General features: G+C 49.3%; 1 long non-coding RNA gene across 1 annotated transcript; it reads right to left on the bottom strand.

Moving 5' to 3' along the window:
• Nucleotides 1–1,005: 1,005 nt before the first annotated feature.
• On the bottom strand, nucleotides 1,006–12,146 carry LOC115836016. The gene is made up of 3 exons (XR_004031022.1): nucleotides 12,059–12,146; nucleotides 9,219–9,306; nucleotides 1,006–1,139 (listed from the first exon to the last, which is right to left on the bottom strand). It is a non-coding gene; the product is annotated as an uncharacterized LOC115836016 (long non-coding RNA).
• Nucleotides 12,147–23,014: the final 10,868 nt, after the last annotated feature.

Here is a 23,014-nt window from a genome sequence, read left to right as displayed (position 1 = left end):
TTCAACTTATGAAAAGAATGAAGTGCTGATACATGCTACAGCATGAATGAGCCTCAAAAACATTATTCTGGGCCAGACACGGTGGCTCACGCCTGTAATCCCAGCACTTCTGGAGACTCAGGCAGGAGGATTGCCTGAGCCTGGTCAACATGGTGAAACCCCTTCTCTGCTAAAAATACAAACAAGGCCAAGCCCAGTGGGTCACACCTGTCATCCCAGCACTTTGGGAGGCCAAGGCGGGCAGATCACCTGAGGTCAGGAGTTCGAGACCAGCCTAGCCAACATGGTGAAACTCCATCTCTACTAAAGATACAAAAAAATTAGCCAGGTATGGTGGCACATGCCTGCAGTCCCAGGCTACTCGGGAGGCTGAGACAGGAGAATCACTTGAACCTGGGAGGCAGAGGTTGCAGTGAGCCAAGATCGCGCCAGTGCGCTCCAGCCTGGGCAACAGAGTGAGACTCTGTCTCAAAAAAAAAAAAAAATACAAACAAAAAAAATTAGCTGGGCATAGTGAACAAATGGTAACCAGCACATGAAACACATGTACAGGCACATGCCTGTAATCCCAGCTACTCGGGAGGCTGAGGCATGAGAATCGCTTGAACCCAGGAGGCAGAGGTTGCAGTGAGCCGAGATCATGCCACTGCTCTCTAGCCTGGGCAACAGAGAAAGACTCTGTCTCAAAATAAATAAATAAAATTTAAAAATAAAAAAAAATTATGCTGAGTTAAAGAAGCCAGACACAATAGGTCACCTATTGTATGATTCAATTTATATTCAATGTCCAGAGTAGGCAAATTCATAGGGACAGAAAGCAGATGAGTGGTTGCCAGGGCCTAAGGCAAGGAAGGAATGGTAAGTGACTGTTTAAGGAGTATAAGGTTTCTTTTCGGGATGATAAACATATTTTGGAACTGCATAGAGGTAACGGTTGCATAATATCATAAATGTACTAAATGCCATTGAATCATACACTTTAAAATGGTTAATTTTGGTGCATACCTGTAGTCCTAGGGACTTGGGAGGCTGACTTGAGTCCATGAGTTCTGGGCTCTAGTGCACTCTGCCAATTGGGCATCCATGCTGAGTTTGACATCAATATGGTGACCTTCCAGGGGCAAGGGACAACCAGCGGCCTAAGGAGGGGTGAACAGCTCAGGTCAGAAACTGAACAGGTCAAAACTCCTGTGCTGATCAGTAGAGGTATCACACCTGTAAATAGTCACTGTACTCCAGCCTGGACAACATAGCAAGATCCCGTCTCTATTAAATAAATAAAATGGTTAATTTTATGTTGTGTGAATTTCATCTTATTTTTTTAAAAAGAACATTGGTTGCAGTGAGCCAAGACTGCGCCACTGTGCTGCAGCCTGGGTGACAGAGTGAGACCCTGTCTCAAAAAAAAAAAAAGAATATTGGCTGTCAGAGCCATTTAAGTCACTCATGGTCATTGCCTTCTCCACCCAGGTGGACACCAGGTCTCTCTGCCTAACAAAGGCAGGGAATTACAGCTAGGGAGCTTTACCAACCCCACCAGGCGCTGAGGCACAGAACCCCTCCATTGCCTGCCTCCTCTCCAACTTGGCAACTCTCTCTCTGCCTGGTGAGGCCACAGGTGCCCCTGAACCCTCAGAGGTGTCAGGACGGGCAACTGGGGCAGAGGACCAGCTCCTTAGCACTGCCCTTCCCTCAAGCTCACTAAGTGGTTCCTTCATAGGTTTGCACAGTCAATAATTCATCAGCCTGCCAAGGTGCTAGCGGGACAGAAAAGTCCCCCCACTGCTCCTGCTAAAGGGGCCCAGGCTGATGAGGGAGATTCTGTCTGCTACTCCATAAACACTGACCACGTACTGATGGCCTACTATGGGCCAGCACAGCACATGAGATTTGACATGTATCACATTGCATCCTCATGATAACCCTGTGAGACAAACAGTGTCAAGGCCACAGTAGGATTTTCGTGGGTCTGAGACACCTTTGCTTTTGTGGGCCCCTTCCTCTATAAAAATAATACTAAAAATTATATTTTACAGCTGCATTGATAAAAGAATATTTAATAATGTCTTAATATGTCAAGACGTTTTCTTTGACCTAAATTTTCGTTTCTTTCTTCAGATGTGAAAAGTAACCAAAACTTTTTTTTTTTTTTTTTTTTTTGTGAGACGGAGTCTTGCTCTGTCACCCAGGCTGGAGTGCAATGGCGCCATCTCGGCTCACTGCTACCTCACCCTCCCGGGTTCAAGCAGTTTTCCTGCCTCAGCCTCCTGAGTAGCTGGGACTACAGGCATGCACCACCACACCCGGCTAATTTTTGTAATTTTAGTAGAGACGGGGTTTCATCATGTTTGTCAGGCTGGTCTCAAACCCCTGACCTCGTGATCCACCCCCCTGAGCCTCCCAAAGTGCTGGGATTACAGGCATGAGCCACCGCATCCGGCCCTTTTTTTATTTTTTTTCCTAGAGGGAGTCTTACTCTTGTCACCCAGGCTGGAGAACAGTGGCGCAATCTTGGCTCACTGCAACCTCCACCCCCTGGGTTCAAGCAATTCTACTGCTTCAGCCTCCCAAGTAGCTGGGACTACAGGCGCCCGCCACCATGTCAGCTAAATTTTGTATTTTTAGTAAGACAAGAGTTTTACTTTGTTGGCCAAGCTGGTCTCAAACTCCTGACCTCAGGTGACCTGCCTGCCTTGGCCTCCCAAAGTGCTGGGATTACAGGCATGAGCCACCGCGCCTGGCCAAAAAATAACTAAAACATTTTTATGGACCCTTAAAAGTACGATGGGAGCCGGGCGCGGTGGCTCACGCTTGTAATCCCAGCACTTTGGGAGGCCGAGGCGGGCGGATCATGAGGTCAGGAGATTGAGACCACGGTGAAACCCCGTCTCTACTAAAAATACAAAAAAAATTAGCCGGGCGTGGTGGCGGGCGCCTGTAGTCCCAGCTACTCGGAGAGGCTGAGGCAGGAGAATGGCGTGAACCCGGGAGGCGGAGCTTGCAGTGAGCCGAGATTGTGCCACTGCACTCCAGCCTGGGCGACAGAGCGAGACTCCGTCTCAAAAAAAAAAAAAAAAGTACAATGGGACCTAGAATATTGAGCCTCTTGTGCCTGATGGATGAGTCAGTCCTGGATATTACTGTTATTTCACAGATGAGAAAACTGAGGCTTAAGTTACAGAGCTAAAAAGTGGTAGGTTATAGAAGGAGAAGGATTGCAAAAAAAAAAAAAAGTGGCAGGGATACATTTGTGGGCAACTGATTTTAGAAAAGGGTGCCAAGAAAATTCAATGGGGAAAGAATAGTGTTTTCTACAAATGGTACTGGTACAGCTGAATATCCACAAACAAAAGAATAAAGTAGACCCCTACTTCATACCATACACAAAAATTAATTAGGCTCAGCACAGTGGCTCACGCCTGTAATCCCAGCACTTTGGGAGGCCGAGGCAGGCGGATCACCTGAGGTCGGGAGTTTGAGACCAGCCTGACCAACATGGAGAAACCCCCTCTCTACTAAAAATACAAAAAAAATAGCCGGGCGTGGTGGCGGGTGCCTGTAGTCCCAGCTACTTGGGAGGCTGAGGCAGGAGAATGTCGTGAATCCGGGAGGCAGAGCTTGCAGTGAGCCGAGATCATGCCACTGCACTCCAGCCTGAGCGACAGAGCAAGACTCGGTCTCAAAAAAAAAAGAAAAAAGAAAGAAAATAGTCTGGAATGAGATAGTGGTGCTGGTTGTGCAACCTTATCAATATACCAAAAACCACTGAATTGTACACTTTAAAATGGTGAGTTTTATGGTATGTGAGTTGAATCTCTATTTTTAAAAAGTAAAATTGTTGTGGTAATGGTTGTGTAATTATAAACATACTAAATATCGAATTGTACACTTTAAAGGGTGAATTGTATGGCATATGAATTACATCTCAAGAAAGCCATTACCAAAAAAAATTATAGGATTAGTGATCAAATCCAGGTCTTTCCATTCACAGAACAAATACTCCTAACTGCTCTCCCACTCTGCCTTATTTGCCAACTGACTAGTCCCAAAGGGGCTCTTTACCTCCCTGCTTTCAACACACAAGCTCCTTTTCCTCTCCTACCCTACCCTGCCCTCTGAGCACCAAAAAGGCAAATGGTTTCTTCTTTTTTCATATTTTATTTTATTTCCACAAAAACTGAAGCACTGTATGGTTTCTTCTTTCTAAGCACAGTGTTGTTCAGCTCAGGCCCTCCTCAAAAGCTCTTAAGTACCTACAATCCAAAGTCCATTCTCTTTCTCTGAATTATGGAAAGAGGGAAAATAAAATAATAAAGTCGTCCAATCTCCTTAACCTGGAAACCAAGGCCTCTCAAGATCTGGCACCATCTTTGTTTTCCTAGGACCCTGCTCCACAAGGCCAAACAAATCTCCTTGTCCTTCCTTGAGTCATGTCCTTTCCTGCTGTCCCAGTGCCTGCAAACCCACTCTCCACCCCTCCACTGCACGGCTAAATCCTGACTGTCTGCTCTGATGCTACCAGGCACTTTCTGAGTTCACAGTTTCATGCACCCATGCACAAGCATTAACTGCACTTCCTCTGAGCTCTCATGGGTCTCTATTTATCCCTCTACACATTTCTCCCTATATTAAATCACTGATACATATATTCCTTGAGTACTGCACACTCAACAACACAACTGGTTGTTGGCACACTGTGACACTTACAAAAGTCACACTATGACACTCACAAAAGTCTGGCACACTGCGACACTCACCAAAGTCACACCAAACCCACTGAAGTGAATTCAATCTCGCCCCCAATCATCCTACTGCTCTTTTTTCCCTAATGGCAGTTTTCCTGCCAACTAAAAACACTACAGGCAACTTGAACATGATGTTTAGAATTATAATGGATGAAAACCAGTTACAGCCACATTTATTTCATATAAATTAACCTCTGTGAGCTTTATTGCCTTGGTTGCCTTGACTACCCAGCTGTTGGTTGGCATACCCTGCTCAGCCCAAGAGGTGGAAATGTTCCCCTAGCACAGTGATGTCAGCTGGAGTTAAAGGAAGAGAGTGAGATCAGAGCCTGAAGTACCAACAACTTCTTGAGTGATTCACACCACTATCTCATGGGGACCCCTCCTACCCGTTCCTCAACTCCAACTGAGACAGCCACGGGGTTGGGAAGTCCAAGGGGGTGTGCCACGGTTGTGCTCTGACCAGGCGTCAGGAAGGGAGCCAGAGAGAGCCAGGCCAACCCCTACTCTGGGTTTCCCTTAGGTTGCCTTCATCGGAAATGCCTCTCGATTTCCTAACCACTGCTGCCCCCTGGTGCCCTGATCTGCCACACCCTACAACACAGCACCAGCCCTACCCTATGGAACATTAGAAATACATCCCAATGGCTGGGCACAGTGGCTCACACCTGTAATTCCAGCACTTTAAGAGGTTGAGGCAGGCAGATCACCTGAGGTCGGAGTTCGAGACCAGCCTGAGCAACTGGAGAAACGCCATGGCTCACACCTGTAATTCCAGCACTTTAAGAGTCTGAGGCAGGCAGATCACCTGAGGTCTGAGTTCAAGACCAGCCTGAGCAACTGGAGAAACACCATCTCTACTAAAAAAAAAAAAAAAAAAAAAAAAAAAAAAAAAATTAGCCAGGCGTGGTGGTGCATGCCTGTAATCCCAGCTACTCGGGAGGCTGAGGCAGGAGAATCGCTTGAACCCAGGGGCGGAGGTTGTGGTGAGCCAAGATCGCACCATTGCACTCCAGCCTAGGCAACAAGAGCGAAACTCCCTCTCAAAAAAAAAGAGAAAGAAAGAAAAGAAATACATCTCAGCACTTTGGGAGGCCAAAACGGGTGGATCACTTAAGGTCAAGAGTTCGAGACCAGACTGGCCAACATGGGGAAGCCCCTTCTCTAATAAAAATACAAAAATTATCTGGTTGTGGTGACATAACTGTCCCAGCTACTCAGGAGGCTGAGGCAGGGGAATTGCTTGCACCCGGGAGGCAGAGGTTGCAGTGAGCTGAGATTGCGCCACTGCACTCAAGCCTGAACGACAGAGTAAGATCCTGTCTCAGAAAACAAAAACAAACAAAAAAATGTGATATACATTTTCTAGTAGCCACATTTTAAAAGGTAAAAATAAACAGGTGAAATTAATTTTAATAATACATTTATTTTATGACCAGGCACAATGGCCTACACCTGTAATCTCAGCACTTTCAGAGGCCAAGGCAGGAGGACCTCCTTGCTGGTTTCAAGAGTTTGAAACCAGCCTAGGTAACATAGTAAGGCGACGTCTCTACAAAATAAGATTAATACTAATGTATTCTATGTAGCCCAGTATATACAAACTATTAGCAGTTCAATGTATAATCAGTGTTAAGAAAAAAAAATTTTTTTTGAGACGGCGTCCCTCCTGTCGCCATACTGGAGTGCAGTGGCGCAGTCTTGGCTCACTGCAACCTCCACTTCTCAGATTTAAGTGATTCTCCTGCCTCAGCCTCCCTAGTAGCTGGGACCACAGGCATGCACCACCACACCCAGCTAATTTTTTTTATATTTTTTAGTAGAGACGGGGTTTCAGCATGTTGGCCAGGATGGTCTTGATCTCCTGGCCTCATGATCCACCTGCCTCGGTCTCCCAAAGTGCTGGGATCACAGTCATAAGCCACCATTCCTGGCCCAGTATAAAAATTATTAATGAGATATTCTACGTTCTTTCTTCCATGCTAACTCTTCACAATCTAGTGTGTCCTTTTTTTACTTCCAGCACACCTGAAATGAGACAAGCCACATGTCAAGTGCCCAACAGCCACATGTGGTTCATAGCTACTGTGCTGGAGAGCCTAGTGTCTGTGCTGGACAACTTAGTGCTTGTCCCTTGAACAGTACTGTCTCTGTGGGCCTAACCAGAGCTGCCTGTGCCCTGAACCAAATTTATCTCTAGGCCAGTCCTGTTCCCTGTGCTCCAAGCTCAGAGACCCAGCATCCTGCTTGTCATCTCCACCTTCCTGTCTTACAGAAATCTCTGTAAGTTCATCAAAACTGCATTTGCATTTTCCTCCCCAAAATGTATCTCCCACAACCCACTCCAACTCAGTAAATGGCAGCATAATCCACCCAGTTGCTAGAAGTCAAATCCAAGGAGTCTCACTTTTCCTTCATCCAAATGGTTATAAAGTCCTGTCAATTCTGTCCATAGATATATCTGTTCACCTGCATCCATCTCCACTGCTACTGACCTAGTCCAGGCCACCATCATTTTGCCTGGACTACAAAATGATTCCTTTTCATTTATTTATTTATTTATTTATTTTTGAGACAGAGTCTTGCTCTGTCACCAGGATGGAGTACAGTGACGTGATCTCAGCTCACTGCAACCTCCGCCTCCTGGGTTCAAGTGATTCTCCTGCCTCAGCCTCCCGAGTAGCTGGAACTACAGGTGCACGCCACCACGCCTGGCTAATTTTTGTATTTTTAGTAGACACAGGGCTTCACCATGTTGGCCAGGATTGTCTCGATCTCTTGACCTCATGATCCGCCTGCCTCAGCCTTCCAAAGTGCTGGGATTACAGGTGTGAGTCACTGCGCCCGGCCTCAATGATTTCTAACTAGTTTAACTCCTACTTTCCCACCTTCTCATTCCATACCCACACAGAGCAGCCTGAGGGACTGGACCACTCCCCTACCCACATCCCTCCACCAGCCTCCCGATGCCTTCTACTAAAATCCAAACTTCTGGCCTAGCTTTGCCACACCCTCCACAACTTGCTCCCTGCACCTCACTGCCCATCACTCTCCCACTGGCCATATGCCTCAAATCTGCTAAACTCGTTTCCACTTCCTGGTCCCTCTCTCTGGAATGTTCTTCCTCCAGACCCTTCCATGCCTGGCTCCTCCTCATCATTCGGGTCTCCGGAGTGGCCTTCCCCCTCCACCTTATCTGCAATAGTCCCTTCATCCTTAGTCATTTGCTAGCCCATCATCTTTTTTATGTTCTCCAGAGCATTCATCATTTCCTGATATTATTTGTCTAATTGGTTATTTACCTTCTGTCTTCTTCCAGTACAACATAAGCTCCATGACAGAAAGCATTTCTCCTGTATTGTTCATCACTGTTTTTGGAGCAAATAGAACAGCGTCCAGCACAGAGTAACACATGCATGAGTGAGTGAGTGGATGAATGCTATTCCCTCTGTCTGGAACACTCTTTCCATCCCATGGCTCCTCCTCTTTCAGGTCTTAAGTGTCATCTGCTCAGAAAGTCCTCCTAGAATGGCCTGCTTTGTTCTCTATCTTAGCACTCTCCTTGCTACCCTCATAGCACATATCACAATTTTAACTTTTTTTTTTTTTGAGACAGAGTTTCACTCTTGTTGCCCAGGCTGGAGTGCAATGGCGCAACCCCGTTCACCACAACCTCCGCCTCCCGGATTCAAGCGATTCTCCTGCCTCAGCCTCCCAAGTAGCTGGGATTAGAGGCATGCGCCAGCACGCCCAGCTAATTTTGTATTTTTAGTAGAGACAGGGTTTCTCCATGTTGGTCAGGCTGGTCTCCAACTCCCAACCTCAGGTGATCCGCCGGGTGCTGGGATTACAGACGTGAGCCACCGCGCCTGGTCTCAGAATTTTGACTTTAACCAATTCGTTTACTTTCATTTTTGTCTTCTCCCACTGCCCTTATCACCACTTCTAGACTCTGCACTCCATAAACAGGGTCAATGTCTGTACAGTTCACTCCTGTCACTCATTGCCTAGTGCAAAGCCTGGCATGTGGTGGATGTCCAATAAACACTGGTTGTGAATGAATAACCAACTCTTCCTGGGACTTCCCAGGCCTGCCCAGGAGAACAATCCCCTGGGAGTATCCCACCAGGTCCCTACAAAAAACTTGCCTCGCCCAGGTCACCTCTGATTTCCAGGAGCTGTAGCTCCCGCCTCACTGGAACACTGAGGCTGCCTGGGCATGATGTGAGCTGGGAAGCAGGACTGGGGCAGAAAGAGAGAGGATCGTTGTCCCCAGAGTATACATCTGAGTCTTGCCAATTCCCGTCCCTCCCCGCCCCAGGGTCATCAGACCCTTCCTCCCACCAAGGGTCCCAGGAGTCCACCCAGGTTGGGCTGAGGAAGGGTTTCTGACCCAGCTCCCACCTTGCCCAGTACCTATCCCAACCCCACTGGGCTGAACACACAGCCAGGGACTTCGGTATTCCCACTTACCAAGCCAGAAAGCAACAGAGTCTGTCGGCGGGAGCTCCCCATCCCCACGCTGTGGCTAGACAGAGTTCTACAACATCCTTGGGCACACCTGAAATTAGACAAGCCACATGTCAAGTGCCCAGCAGCAACACGTGGTTAGTGGCTATTGTACCAGACAGCTTAGCTCTTGCTCCCCGAACACCATGGCCCCAGGATTTCTGTTAGAAATCCTTCCACTCAAGTCTCAAGCCTTAGAGATCATAGCTCTTCACTGCTGCAAAGGCCCAGAGAGGAGCAGGGACAGGCCCAGGGTCACACAGCCAAGGCCAGAACCCCAGGCTCCTATGGGTGGGGGTAACAGACAGTGTCCCCTGGAGCCCAGGAGTTCAGGCCACCCCTGCCTTTTCTCATTTCTTTCTTCCATTCTTCCTCCCCTGCATCAGGAAAACCACGAGAGGTCAGGCTGTAACTTCCTCACACCTGGGCTTTCACCTCCATGGTTATATTTCCAAACCCACAGTAACAGGCAGGGCAGGGAAGTAGGTGGCAGGTCTTGGTTTGGGGAGATTTTGTTTGTTTGAGAGGGGTCTCCTCACTGTCACCCAGCCTGGAGTGCAGTAGTGCAATCGAATGCTCCACTGGAGTGCAGTTGAGGATCACAGCAGCCTCGACGTCCTGGGCTCAAGCCCCATCTTCCCACCTCGGCCTCCCATGTCCAGCTAATTTTTTTTTCTTTAGAGATGGGGTTACTTACTACATTGCCCAGGCTGGTCTTGAACCCCTGGCCTCAAGTGATCCTCCCACCTTGGCCTCACAAAGTGCTGAGGTCATGGGTGTAAGCCACCATGTCCAGGCTGTCTCCCCTTTCTGAAAGCTGTCCATGGTGACACCGAGGCCTGGGTGAAGTGACCTGCACAAGCACACACAGTGAGGTGGAAGCACTGCCACGACCAGCCCAGGAATGCTCTCTCCAGCTCAGGGCCGGGTCCCACAGCCCTGGCACCTCCTGGAAGGGCCCGGGTCTGGGCCCCCATGCTGCCAGCTCTGACATAGAAGGCAGTCAGTGGATCAGGCCCAGCCCACAGCTGCTCCGGGTTGGGGAAGGATCAGGGCCAGCCCACAGCCAATCCGGGTCGGGCGGGAAGGGCTGAACGTGGAGTAACTCTCAGTAGAGCCGCTGAAAGTCAGGGTTCTGGCCCCTCCACTGCCACTCTTCTGCTCCATGGACAGCTGTGCTGGCCGAGCGCCACCTCAGGAGCGGGTCAGCATCATTGTTCCCTCTGCCCCGCAAGGGCCTGGGAGATCCTGAGGGGAAAAAACCAAGGCCCTTTGGCAAGTAACTCTGACCAAAAACATAAAAAAATGGCCGGGCACAGTGGCTCACACCTGTAATCCCAGCACTTTGGGAGGCCGAGGCGGGTGGACTCCTGAGGCCAGGAGTTCAAGACCAGCCTGGCCAACATAGTGAAACCTCACCTCTACTAAAAATACAAAAATTAGCCAGGTGTGGTGGTGAGTGCCTGTAATCCCAGCTACTCAGAAGGCTGAGGCAAGAGAATCATTTGGACCCGGAAGGGAGATGTTGCAGTGAGCAGAGATCGCACCACTGCACTTCAACCTGGGCAACACAGCAAGACTCAAAAAAAAAAAAAAAAAAAAAAGGCCGGGCACAGTGGCTCACGCCTGTAATCCCAGCACTGGGAGGCTGAGGTGGGCGGATCACGAGTTCAGGAGATCGAGACCATGCTGGCTAAGACGGTGAAACCGCGTTTCTACTAAAAATACAAAAATTAGCTGGGCGAGGGTGGGCGCGGTGGCTCACGCTTGTAATCCCAGCACTTTGGGAGGCCGAGGCAGGCGGATCACGAGGTCAGGAGATCGAGACCACGATGAAACCCCGTCTCTACTAAAAAATACAAAAAATTAGCCAGGCGTGGTGGCGGGCGCCTGTAGTCCCAGCTACTCGGAGAGGATGAGGCAGGAGAATGGCGTGAACCCGGGAGGCGGAGCTTGCAGTGAGCAGAGATTGCGCCACTGCACTCCAGCCTGGGTGAAAGAGCAAGACTCCGTCTCAAAAAAAAAAAAAAAAAAAAAAATTAGCCGGGCGTGGTGGCGGGCGCCTGTAGTCCCAGCTACTCGGGAGGCTGAGGCAGGAGAATGGCGTGAACCTGGGAGGCGGAGCTTGCAGTGAGGCGAGATTGAGCCACTGCACTCCAGCCTGGGCGACAGAGCGAGACTCCGTCTAAAAAAAAACCAAACAAACAAAACAGAAAAATCAAGGCCTAGGCTCCACATATTTCCTCCCCTCACCATCCTCCATGTAATCTGCTCGCCCTCACAGTGTGCAGGGCTCGGGGACACAGGTGACAAGGGCCGACCTGCCAGCCGACCACCTGACAGGAACCGCAATGGTTGGGCGGATACGGTGGCTCTGCCTGTGATCCCGGAGCTCCGGGAGGCCGAGGCGGGAGGATGGCTTGAGCCCAGGATGTCGAAGCTGAGTGAGCCGAGATGACGCCACTGCACTCCAGCCTGGGTGAGGTGACCCCTCTCAAAAAAAGAAAAAGGAAAGAAAGTGAGAGAAAGAGAGACAGAGAAAGAAGGAAAAGAAAGAAAGAAAACACAAGAAAAAAGAGATTAAAAAAAGGCAAGAGAAAGAAAGGAAACGCAGGGACTGACTGAGGGACTGATGGAGGAGGCGTGTGAGCCGGGCTGGGGTCCTGACTGACTGAGCAGCTGACAGGATGACCAGCTGCACTGGGGTTGCTGCGGGGTGGCAGCGACAGCCAGCCTCTCAGCCTCGGTTTCCGCCTGCCTCCTGCCTCAAGCCAACTCACTGCGTGGCCTCCCCCGACACTAACCGGCGCCTGAACCAAAACCCACGGAGCCTGGCGGCCGCGGCCCCTTCAAAGTCGTCCTACACCCTGCGCGGCTCCACGGCGCCACCTCTAGGCTACGCCTGGAAGGGAGGGGCGGGGAAGTGGGCGGAGTCAAGGCCGGGGCTACAGGTGGAGCGTTGGCGGGAACTCGCGCATACACTTTCCCGGGACGCAGCTCCTCTTCCCCGCCTCCTTGGCTCTCCCCCGGAGCCTCTTCCTCCTCCCCCGTTCGAGTGGGCGGGTCCCCGCGGGAGCCTGAGTCGCACTGCAGACCTATCCTGCGGCCTGATGAGGTGAAAGAAACCCCCAGTTTCCCATTAGACCCCCTGGCAGCCTGGGCATCCCGACGGTTCCAGGGACCCCCTGGGGCGGGTGACGGCCGAACCTTTGGGCGCCAGGCTGGCAGCAGACGTGATAGAGGTGAAAACCCCACCACCCTCTTAATCCCCAGAAATGCTAGAGGATTCTGGGGGGCCTGAGCGAGCAGCTGAGGACAAGAGCCGGTGATATTTGCTTTATTTGTTACTAGGCTTGCTCCCTCCCCCGCATCCCGCTGCTCTTCACACATGCAAGCTCACCTGCCTGCCAGGTGGCGGGTCTGGAGCGTGGCGAGCACCTTCCGGCCCCATAGATGGCAGCACAGGCCTGAGAAAGTCGTACCAGAATGGTGCCTCCCTTCCAAACTCAGAAAGGCCAGGAGAGATAGAACCACTTAGGGGAGAAAACTAAGGTCCGGAGTGGAAGAAACATCCTCACATCCTGAGGGGTCTTGAACCCTAACTTACTGCCCCAGGACAAGGAGACAAGGCAGAGTAAAGAGAGGCTCACAGGGAGAGGCCATAGCAAGTGACAGTTCAGAACACAGGTGCACCACACCATGCGACTGTGGGCGTCTCCTCACCTCTCTGAGGCCGTTTCCTGACGTGTAAAATCAGGGACGAGAAGGATACCTTCGTCATGGGATGTTCTGAGACTCACTGAGATGCTGCATGCAAATCACTTAACCACAGGGCGTGTGGTAAGTGCTCTAATATATGTAAAGCAACGTTCCACTGTTTTTTGTTTGTTTGTTTTTGAGACACGGTCTCGCTCTGTCACCCAGGCTGGAGTACAGTGGCATGATCATAGCTTACTGCAGCCTCGAACTCCTGGGCATAAGTGATTCTCCCACCTTAGCCTCCTGAGTAGCTGGGACTATAGGCATAGTTATTGAGCCCAGCTAATTTATCTTTTTTTATGTTTTGCAGAGATGGTGTCTTTCTACATTGCCCAGGCTGGTCTGGAACTCTTGGCCTCAAGCAATCCTCCCACCTCGGCCTGCCAAAGTGCTAGGATTACAGGAGTGAGCCACCATGCCCAGCTGAGTGTGATATCCTTTTTACTGTGTCAACTTGGCTAGACTAAAGGCCCCAATTATTCCAACACTAAACTGGATGTTTTGGTGAAGTTATTTTGTAGATGCAAATAAAGTCCATTGTCAGTTGACTTTACATAAAGGGAGGATATCCTAGATAATTTAGGTAGGCTTGATAGACTCAGTTGAAAGGTCTTAAAATCAGACTTGAGGTTTTCCTGAAGAAGAAATTCTGCCTGTGGATAGCAGCTTCAGCCCTTGACAAGAGTTCCAGCCTGCACTTACTGCACTTGCCTAGCCAGCCCCACAATCACGCAAATCACCTCCTTGCAACAAATCTCTTAATCTGTATCCCCTTACTGGTACAGTTTCTCTGATTGAACCCTGACTAATACATTAAGGAAGCAGTGTGGCCAGGTGCAGGGTCTCACACCTGTAAACCCAGCACTTTGGGAGGCCGAGGCAGGCGGATCACTTGAGGTCAGGAGTTCGAGACCAGCCTGGCCAACATGGTGAAATTGTCGCTACTAAAAATACAAAAATTAGCCTGGTGTGGTGGTACATGCCTGTAATCCCAGCTACTCAGGAGGCTGAGGCACAAGAATAGCTTGAACCCAGGAGGCGGAGGTTGTAGTGAGCTGAGATTGCACCACTGCACTCCAGCCTGGGCAACAGAGTGAGACTCTATCTCAAAAAAAAAAAAGGAAGGAGCGTGTGTGTGTGTGTGTGTGTGTGTGCGTGTGTGTGTGTTGGGGGTCACAGGGCCCAATCTTCATGTTTATTCACTCCTTTTTTTTTTTTTTTTTTTTTGAGACAGTCTGACTCTGTTGCCCATGGTGAACTGCAGTGACACGATCTTGGCACGCTGCAGCCTCGACCTCCCAGGCTCAAGCAATCTTCCCACCTCAGCCTCCTGAGTAGCTGGAACTACCAGGCCTGGCTAATTTTTGTATTTATTGTTTTGCCATGTTACCCAGCCTACTTTCAAACTCCTGAACTCAAGCAGTCCACCTGCCTCAGCCTCCAAAAGTGCTGGGATTACAGGTGTGAGTCACAGCACCCAGCCTATTCACTTCTTTTTAAGCTCCGGGTAGTTGTGACTTTTGAGGTCCAGTACTTGGAGGCATTAGCAAAACCATGGTTATTTATTGGTAGGGCTGGGCTATGAGGTGGCTAGAGGCAGAGGGCCCCTTCCACCAGTCCTGCCCCCAGAGGCCTCAGCTTCATGGATGTGCCTGCTCATTCCCCTCTTCTCCCTGCCTCAGGTGTAGGCCTGGAAATGAGAGCTACAAAGCATGCTGTCCCTGGGAACCAGCTGGTGAGGAGGAGGCTTCTCCCCCAGGAACCATCTGTCCCACATGTCCCTGTACCCCGCCTCTCCCGCCTCTACCCCACAGGCTCATGTGTCATGCACAAACACCTTTTGCCCGCCTGCCCTAATTCTTTTTTTTTTTTTGAGAAGGAGTCTCGCTGTGTCCCCCAGGCTGGAGTGCAGTGGTGCGATCTCGGCTCACTGCAACCTCCCCGTCTCTACTAAAAATACAAAAACATTAGCCAGGCGTTGTGCCACTCGCCTGTAATCCCAGCCACTCGGGAGGCTGAGGCAGGAGAATCACTTGAACCCTGGAGGCAGAGGTTGCTGTGAGCCAAGATTGCGCCACTGCACTCCAGCCTGGATGACAGAGTGAGACTCCATCTCAAACAACAACAAAACAACAACAAAATATACATATATAATATAATATATAGCTAGATAATAGATACATGTTGTGCCCTAGGCACCTCTCTTGCTAACCTTTTTTTTTGAGACGGAGTCTCGCTCTCGCCCAGGCTGGAGTGCAGTGGCGCGATCTTGGCTCACCGCAAGCTCCGCCTACAGGCGCCCGCCACCGCGCCTGGCTAATTTTTTTTCTTTCTTTTTTTTTTTTTTTTTTTTTTTTTTTTTTGTATTTTTTAGTAGAGACGTGGTTTCACCGTGGTCTCAATCTCCTGACCTCGTGATTCGCCCGCCTCGGCCTCCCAAAGTGCTGGGAGTACAGGCGTGAGCCACCGCGCCCGGCTTTTTTATTGTTTTGAGATGGAGTCTCGCCCTGTCGCCCAGACTGAGCGCAGTGGCGCGCTCTGGAGTGCAGAGGGAGCACGCAAAGTATCAGGAGTGGAAAGGAGGCTGGAGGCCCAGCGGAAAGCAGGCCGGAGAGGAATTCAAGATGAAGGTAACATGGGCAAGGCAGCAGGGACCTTGGAGGCCTCCATCTTCTGAGCACTTGGGAAGCCCTGTGGACGTGTTTTGAGCAGTGGGAGAAACAATCCTGTTTGCATTTAAAAAAATCAGCCAGGCGTAGTACCTCACGCCTGTAATCCTAGCACTTTGGGAGACTGAGGCAGGTGGATCACCTGAGGTCAGGAGTTCAAGACCAGCCTGGCCAACAGGGTGAAACCCCTTCTCTACAAAAATACAAAAATTAGCCGGGCGTATGGTGGGTGCCTGTAGTCTCAGCTACCTGGGAGGCTGAGGCAGGAGAATCACTGGAACTTGGGAGGCAGAGGCTGCACTGAGCCGAGATCGTGCCACTGCCCCTCCAGCCTGGGCAACAGAGAGAGACTCCATCTAAAACAAAACAAAACAAAACAAAAAATATGTCCCTCAAGTGCCTTCCGTTTTGAGCACCATGCCCAGTCCATACCATAGTGTGCATTTGGGTGACTGTGGGGTCACCCTCACCCCACCACATATACATGACCCTGAGCACCATTAGGACAGTGATCTGGGCTGTTTTGCTCCCTGTGGTATCCCCAGTGGCCATACACAGGAAGAGCTGAATCAAAGCATGCTGGATGAGCCATAGCTGAGGAAAGAAGGCCGCCCTGATTACGGCAGTGGGCCACATCCCCTGGTTTGCTTGGGGAGGCCATGTTCACTTGTCTTTCCCACATAATAATAATGGTGCCCTGTTCATTCTCAAATGTCCCAATTTGGTGACATATGATCACCATAGTTATTGAAAAGGAGAAGGGGTTCGCCCCGAGCTTCTGCTCTTTCCCAGCCCCACACTGGTTTCCCACTTGCCCCCAACAAACACAACGTTCAAAGCTTTTTCTTCTAACTCCTGAGATTTTGTTGTTACTGTTAATAAATATTTCCCTACATTGCCCTCAATCTCCAGAAAAAACATAAAATTCTGTCTGCCCATTTCACTGCAGAAGTGGCCTCCTGGAGGGTTACTATGGTGATCAGATGATGTCACTGTCCTGGAAACAGTTGCCTAGGAAATATGTGATGTCACTTCCAGGAGATGATTCCCATGGTAACCATCTCAGTGGGATTGGGGGGTGGCCAGGAAATGGGGGCTGAGGGCGGATACAAAAGGGACAAATGTGAAGAGCGGAAGGAAAAGGGGAGGGGGAGGAATGCAGGAAAAAACCAGGAAGAGGAAGGGGACCATCCCAGAGCAGTTGAAAATAATATACAGAATCTCAGAAATGGAAAGGTACCCAGAGACCACTAAATGCAACAACCTCATTTTTACAGAGGCTGCTGAGAGGCCAGGACTTGCTTAAGGTCACACCACCAGTTGACAGCTTAGAACCAAGCCCAAGGCTGCATGACTATCAGGTTTGGGTGGGGGAATAAAGGATTCCTTTCAGCCATTTCTCTTTGTTTTGTTTTGCTCTTTTCCCCGAGACAGTCTTGCTCTGTCGCCCAAGCTGGAGTGGCGCGATCTCGGCTCACTGCAACCTCCACCTCTCGAGTTCAAGCGATTCTCCTGCCTCAGCCTCCTGAATAGCTGGGATTACACGTATGCACCACCACACCCGGCTAATTTTTGTATTTTTAGTAGAGATGGGGTTTTACCATGTTGGCCAGGCTGGTCTTGAACTCCTGACCTTGTGATCCGCCCGCCTCAGCCTCCCAAAGTGCTGGGATTACAGGCGTGAGCCACCACGCCCAGCCTCAGTCATTTCTTTTTAAAAATTCTGACCTGTAATCAATGAGTTATTCATGAATTCATTACTGTGAGTTTGTGTGCTAGACCTGGAGAGGACCGTGAGTGACATTTTCCTAGTTCCTTTTATCTTTTTAATGTATCTTCCCCACTTTTTTGTATCTCCCCACTCTAACACTAGAGTTAGCCCCCTGGTCTATGTCCACGTCTGTGTAATTCACTAAGGTCTCTCCAGCCACCTGCCCAGTGTCTACCCCATAATGGCAGCTCTTCGGTGTGTTTGTCGAATGAAGACAGATAAATGCCATTGTGTGGTATAGACCCACAGTACTGGATCCCAAAGAAGGGATCGCAGTAGCTGACAGGGAGGAGGTAAGATTTCATAGATAGAATTCGAATAGGGCAAGAGAAGAAAGCCAGACAGGAGAGTAACAGCTTGAGCAAAAGTAAGAGCAGGCTGAACAAACTGGGTGCAGCTGGAGAGATTCCAGTTGGTGCTTTGATCCACCTCTTGAGTTATACTGTAATGGCAGTGCCTAATGTAACTGCAGTACCTCACTTTTTGAAGTGAAGGAGCTCCAAGGTTTAGGAGTAAGAAGCACATTAAGGTCCAGATTGCCTGGAGATGTGGGTGGGGCAGCAAAAAAGACCAATCTGGCTTAAAAGGCGAATGTAAAGAAGGTGATTGAGCAAAGGCTGGCTGGCAAGGAAGAAAGAGGTCTTATCAAGGAAGACCTGGAGTGGCAGGCTTTCAGCCCCTGTCTGAAGACAACATCGCATCATGAAAAGGATCTTGAAGCTCTGCACAAAGACATGCTCTGCCACTCCTCAGCTATGTGACCATAGAAAGACTTTTCCTCTCTGAGCTGCTAAATTGGAGCTATGACCTAATTCACAAGATTATTAGCTTGAACTTTAAAATGTAGGCTGGGCGTTGGCCAGGTGCGGTGGCTCAGGCCTATAATCCCAGTACTTTGGTAGGCCGAGGCGGGCGGATCACCTGAGGTCAGGAGTTCGAGACCAGCCTGACCAACATGGAGAAACCCTGTCTCTACTAAAAATACAAAATTAGCTGGGCGTGGTGGCGCATGCCTGTAATCCCAGCTACTTGGGAGGCTGAGGCAGGAGAGTCGCTCAAACCGGGGAGGCAGTTTGCAGTGAGCCAAGATTGCGCCACTGCCCTCCAGCCCAGGCAACAGACAGAGACTCCGTCTCAAAAAAAAAAAAAATGTAGGCTGGGCGCAATGGCTTATGCCTGTAATCCCAGCACTTTGGGAGGCTGAGGCAGGAGGATCACTTGAGGTGAGGAGTTGGAGACCAGCCTGGCCAACATGGTGAAACCCTGTCTCTACTAAAAATACAAAAATTAGCCAAGTGTTGCGCCATGCACCTGTAGTCTCAGCTACTCAGGAGGCTGAGGCAGGAGAATCGCTTGAACGTGGGAGGTGGACATTGCAGTAAGCTGAGAGTGTGCCACTGCACTCTAGCCTGGGCAACAGAGTGAAACTCTGGTCTCAAAAATAATAATAATAATAAAAATGTATATAAAGCTTCACTTAGCAGGATGACTGACTAGCTCACAAAAGACAGCAAATGTTATTTCCCCTCCCCTTCCTAGTACAGAATGGCATGGGAGTAGAACTTTGGGAAATGAACTTGACAATAGATTCCTTCAGGTTGGTTTGTTTGCTTGAGACAGGGTCTCCCTCTGTCACCCAGGCTGGAGTGCAGTGGTGCAGTCAGGGCTCACTGCAGCCTCAACCTCCCAGGACCAAGCAATCCTCCCACCTCAGCCTCCCAGATAGGTGGGACTACAGGCATGCAACAACACAGCTGGCTAAATTTTTGTACTTTTAGTAGAGATGGGGTTTTACTGTGTTGCTCAGGCTGGTCTCAAACTCCTGGACTCAAGCAATCCTCCTCCCACCTTGGCCTCCTAAAGTGCTGGGACTACAGGTGTGAACCACCGTGCCAGGCCTGTTATAACATTTCTAGGACTCCTTTTCTCTAATAGGGGATCAAAATATCCATGGCGTAGTGGAAAGAACCTTAAAGTAAGACAGCCCATTTCAATCTCAACCTTGCCTCTTACTAGCTATGTACGTTATATCACCTAATACCTGGTTTCCTCATGTGTTAAAAATACTAACATTCCTCACTACTAAGGCTGCTGTAAAGATTCAGAGACCATGCATTTAAAGTACCCAGGACACAGTAAGTATTTGAGATGGTAATTTTTATTAGCCAGTCTAATGACTGGGTTTTACAATGAAAGAAGACCTGTTAAGTCACACCCAGCTCTGAATCATAGTGTTTGTGCTTGCCTGATAGTTACATCTCCTAAGATGAGGACCCTCTCAGTCTCTGGATGGCAGACAGACTCTAAGCGTGTATGGGAGGAAGGTATGGAGGGCCTGATGGCCAATGCACAGCCTATTTAATCTTACAGAGCCAAGAGGAATCCTAGCTCCCTGATCCCGAAGGATTTAAGGACGGCCAAGAATTTACCCAACAATAGCTTCATTATCAAGAATCCTACTCCTTCCCCCAACTCAAAGAAATGGACTTTTGAGCAGGATTTGAGGAGCTACTGGAAATCTGAAGCAATAGCAACAATAATTTTTTTCTGGGGGCGGGGGGGACGGAGTTTTTGCTCTTGTTGCCCAGGTTGGAGTGCAATGGCGCGATCTCGGCTCACCGCAACCTCTGCCTCGCAGGTTCAAGTGATTCTCCTGCCTCAGGCTCCTGAGTAGCTGGAATTACAGGCATGCGCCTCCATGCCTGGCTAGTTTTGTATTTTTACTAGAGATGGGGTTTCTCCATGTTGGTCAGGCTGGTCTCGAACTCCTGACCTCAGGTGATCCGCCCACCTCGGCCTCCCAAACTGCTAGGATTACAGGCGTGAGCCACCGTGCCCAGCCAACATCAATAAATTTAAACATCCCTTTTCAAGTATAATTTCTTCATTCTAAGTGAAAACAAAAACACTGAAAGTCTCCTAAGGGTGAAATGTGTTGTATCCATTTTCTTTCTAGTCTCAACCCAAAGAGCATGGCAGTTAAGAGAACCAGGGACAAGGATTCAGGGGATCTGAATGCTACTCCAGATACACCAATTTTGCCATGACCTAGAAAGCTATTTCATTTCTCTGGACTTTAATTTCTCGTGCCGTAACATTGAGATGACCCCTTCTTAACTATTTGAGAAAGTTATCTTGACAAGATTTAAAATGTTTTGAGTAGAATTGGGGAAAAAATATGCAGCAGTGAAGACTTCCAGGCTTACATCACATGTAATTTATAGCACCCTCTTAGGTCCTTTCAAAGAGCCTCATCTATTATTTATGTGGCTAACCTCCTTTTCTTTTTTTTGAAACCAAGTCTCACTATGTTGCCCAGGCTGGAGTGCAGTGGGACAATCTCGGCTCCCTGCAACCTCCACCTCCTGGGTTCAAGTGATTCTCCTGCCTCAGCCTCCATCATAGCTGGGATTACAGGCACCAGCCACCACGCCCAGCTAATTTTTGTATTTTTAGTAGAGGCAGGGTTTCACCATGTTGGTCAGACTGGTCTTGAACTCCTAACCTCAAGTGATCCACCCACCTCAGCCTCCCAAAGTACTGGGATTACAGGCATGAGCCACTGCACCCGACCTATGTGGCTAATATTAATCATGCATGTCCATACTTCCCCCTATCTCATTCCCAAAGAAGGTGCCTTACACACCATGAGCTTAAGAGTTAAATTAAAACATAACCCAAATCCTACGCTTAAAAAATGAGGGACCTGAACCTCAAAGGTGGCACAGCTTGCCAAGGTTCCCCAGGCCCCCCAGAGGGCTGTTAAAATTCTGAATAAATCTTGGGTGGAAGCTGTCCTCTAGCTTTTTTTTTTTTTTTTTTTTTTGAGACGGAGTCTTGCTCTGTCGCCCAGGCTGGAGTGCAGTGGCACAATCTCGGCTCACTGGAAGCTCCGCCTCCCGGGTTCACGCCATTCTCCTGCCTTGGCCTCTCCGAGTAGCTGGGACTACAGGCGCCCACCACCACGCCGGGCTAATTTTTTGTATTTTTAGTAGAGACGGGGTTTCACCGTGGTCTCGATCTCCTGACCTCGTGATCCGCCCGCCTCGGCCTCCCAAAGTGCTGGGATTACAAGCGTGAGCCACCACGCCCGGCGTAGCTGTCCTCTAGCTTACCAGCTGTATCAATTCTAGAGATCCACAACCTTTGCACTTTAGCTTCCTTATCTGTAAAGTGGGACAAAACCTTTCACAAGACAGCTGTGAAATGTAAATGTGAATGCTTTAGCAACTGCAAAGGACATTTCAAATGTAAAAGTGACTGGGCACAGTGGCTCATGCCTGTAATCCCAGCACTTTGAGAGGCTGAGGTGGGAGGATCACTTGAGGTCAGGAGTTCAAGACCAGCCTGGCCAACATGGTGAAACCTCATCTCCACAAAAATACCAAAATTAGCCGGGCATGACAGCGGGTGCCTGTAATCCCAGCTACTCAGGAGGCTGAGGCATTGCACTCCAGCCTGGGTGACAAGAGTGAGACTCCCATCTCAAACAAAAAAAGAAAATGTAAGAGCCTTTTGTGTGTGTGTGAGAGAGACAGAGAGAAAGGTCTTCCTATCTCCCAGGCTGGGGTACAGTGGCGCAATCACGGCTCACTGCAGCCTCGACCTCCCGGGCTCCATCCTTCCACCTCATCCTCCCAAGCAGCTGGGACTACAGGCGCACGCCACCACGGCCCAGCAACCTTTTGTCTCCATGTTTATCAAAACCAAGTGTCTTAGCCATATAAAGCTTGTTGACTTTCAAATAGCTGACCTACTAACTGAAGTGAAACTCAATAACCACTTTATCTTAAAATTAGGTCAACTTGAAACAGGCTTCCTGAGCCGTATTCATCAGCACGTGGGGGGTTGGGGGGCGGGGCTCATACTCTACTTCAGAATAAGGAACAGGTTAAACTTACATGCCTACAAGTTATGTGCTCCACAATATAAATTCAAGGACAGAGATGGTGTCATGGCCATTTCCATCAGTCTAATGCCAAACTTTAGTCAAGGTGTTTAAGGCTGGGCACGGTGGCTCACGCTTGTAATCCCAGCCCTTTGGGAGGCCAAGGTGGGTGGATCACATGAAGTCAGGAGTTTGAAAGCAGCCTGGCCAACATTCAAAACCTCATCTCTACTAAAAATACAAAAACTAGCCTGGTGTGGTGGTGGGCGCCTGTAATCCCACCTACTCAGGAGGCTGAGGCATGAGAATGGCTGGAACCTGGGAGGCGGAGGCTGCAGTGAGCCGAGATCATGCCACTGCCCTCCAGCCTGGATGACACACCGAGACTCCGTCTCAAAAAAACAAACAGAAAAAGGTGTTTAAAGGTTCTGTGTAACTGAACCACCTCACCTAACAAAGGTTCGTTCCTAGGTGCCACTCTGGAGGTGATAAAAATCGTGAGGAGCTGGAAACCACCTCACTCAACAACAGTCAGCCAGTGATGCCGAGGCTCAAGAGAGACACCTTGGGATCAAGCAAGTGTTTAAGGGGTAGGTTAGGCTTTTTAACTCAATGAGGTTTGCTTTTCTATCTTAAAGAATACTAAATGCTTAACAATAATCACTAAAGATTT

The sequence above is a fragment of the Nomascus leucogenys genome, chromosome 7b (assembly GCF_006542625.1).
Source record: "Nomascus leucogenys isolate Asia chromosome 7b, Asia_NLE_v1, whole genome shotgun sequence".
Classification (NCBI taxonomy): Eukaryota; Metazoa; Chordata; class Mammalia; order Primates; family Hylobatidae; genus Nomascus; species Nomascus leucogenys.
Note: the sequence above shows the minus strand (reverse complement) of the source record. Positions and strands in the feature narration are given on the sequence as shown.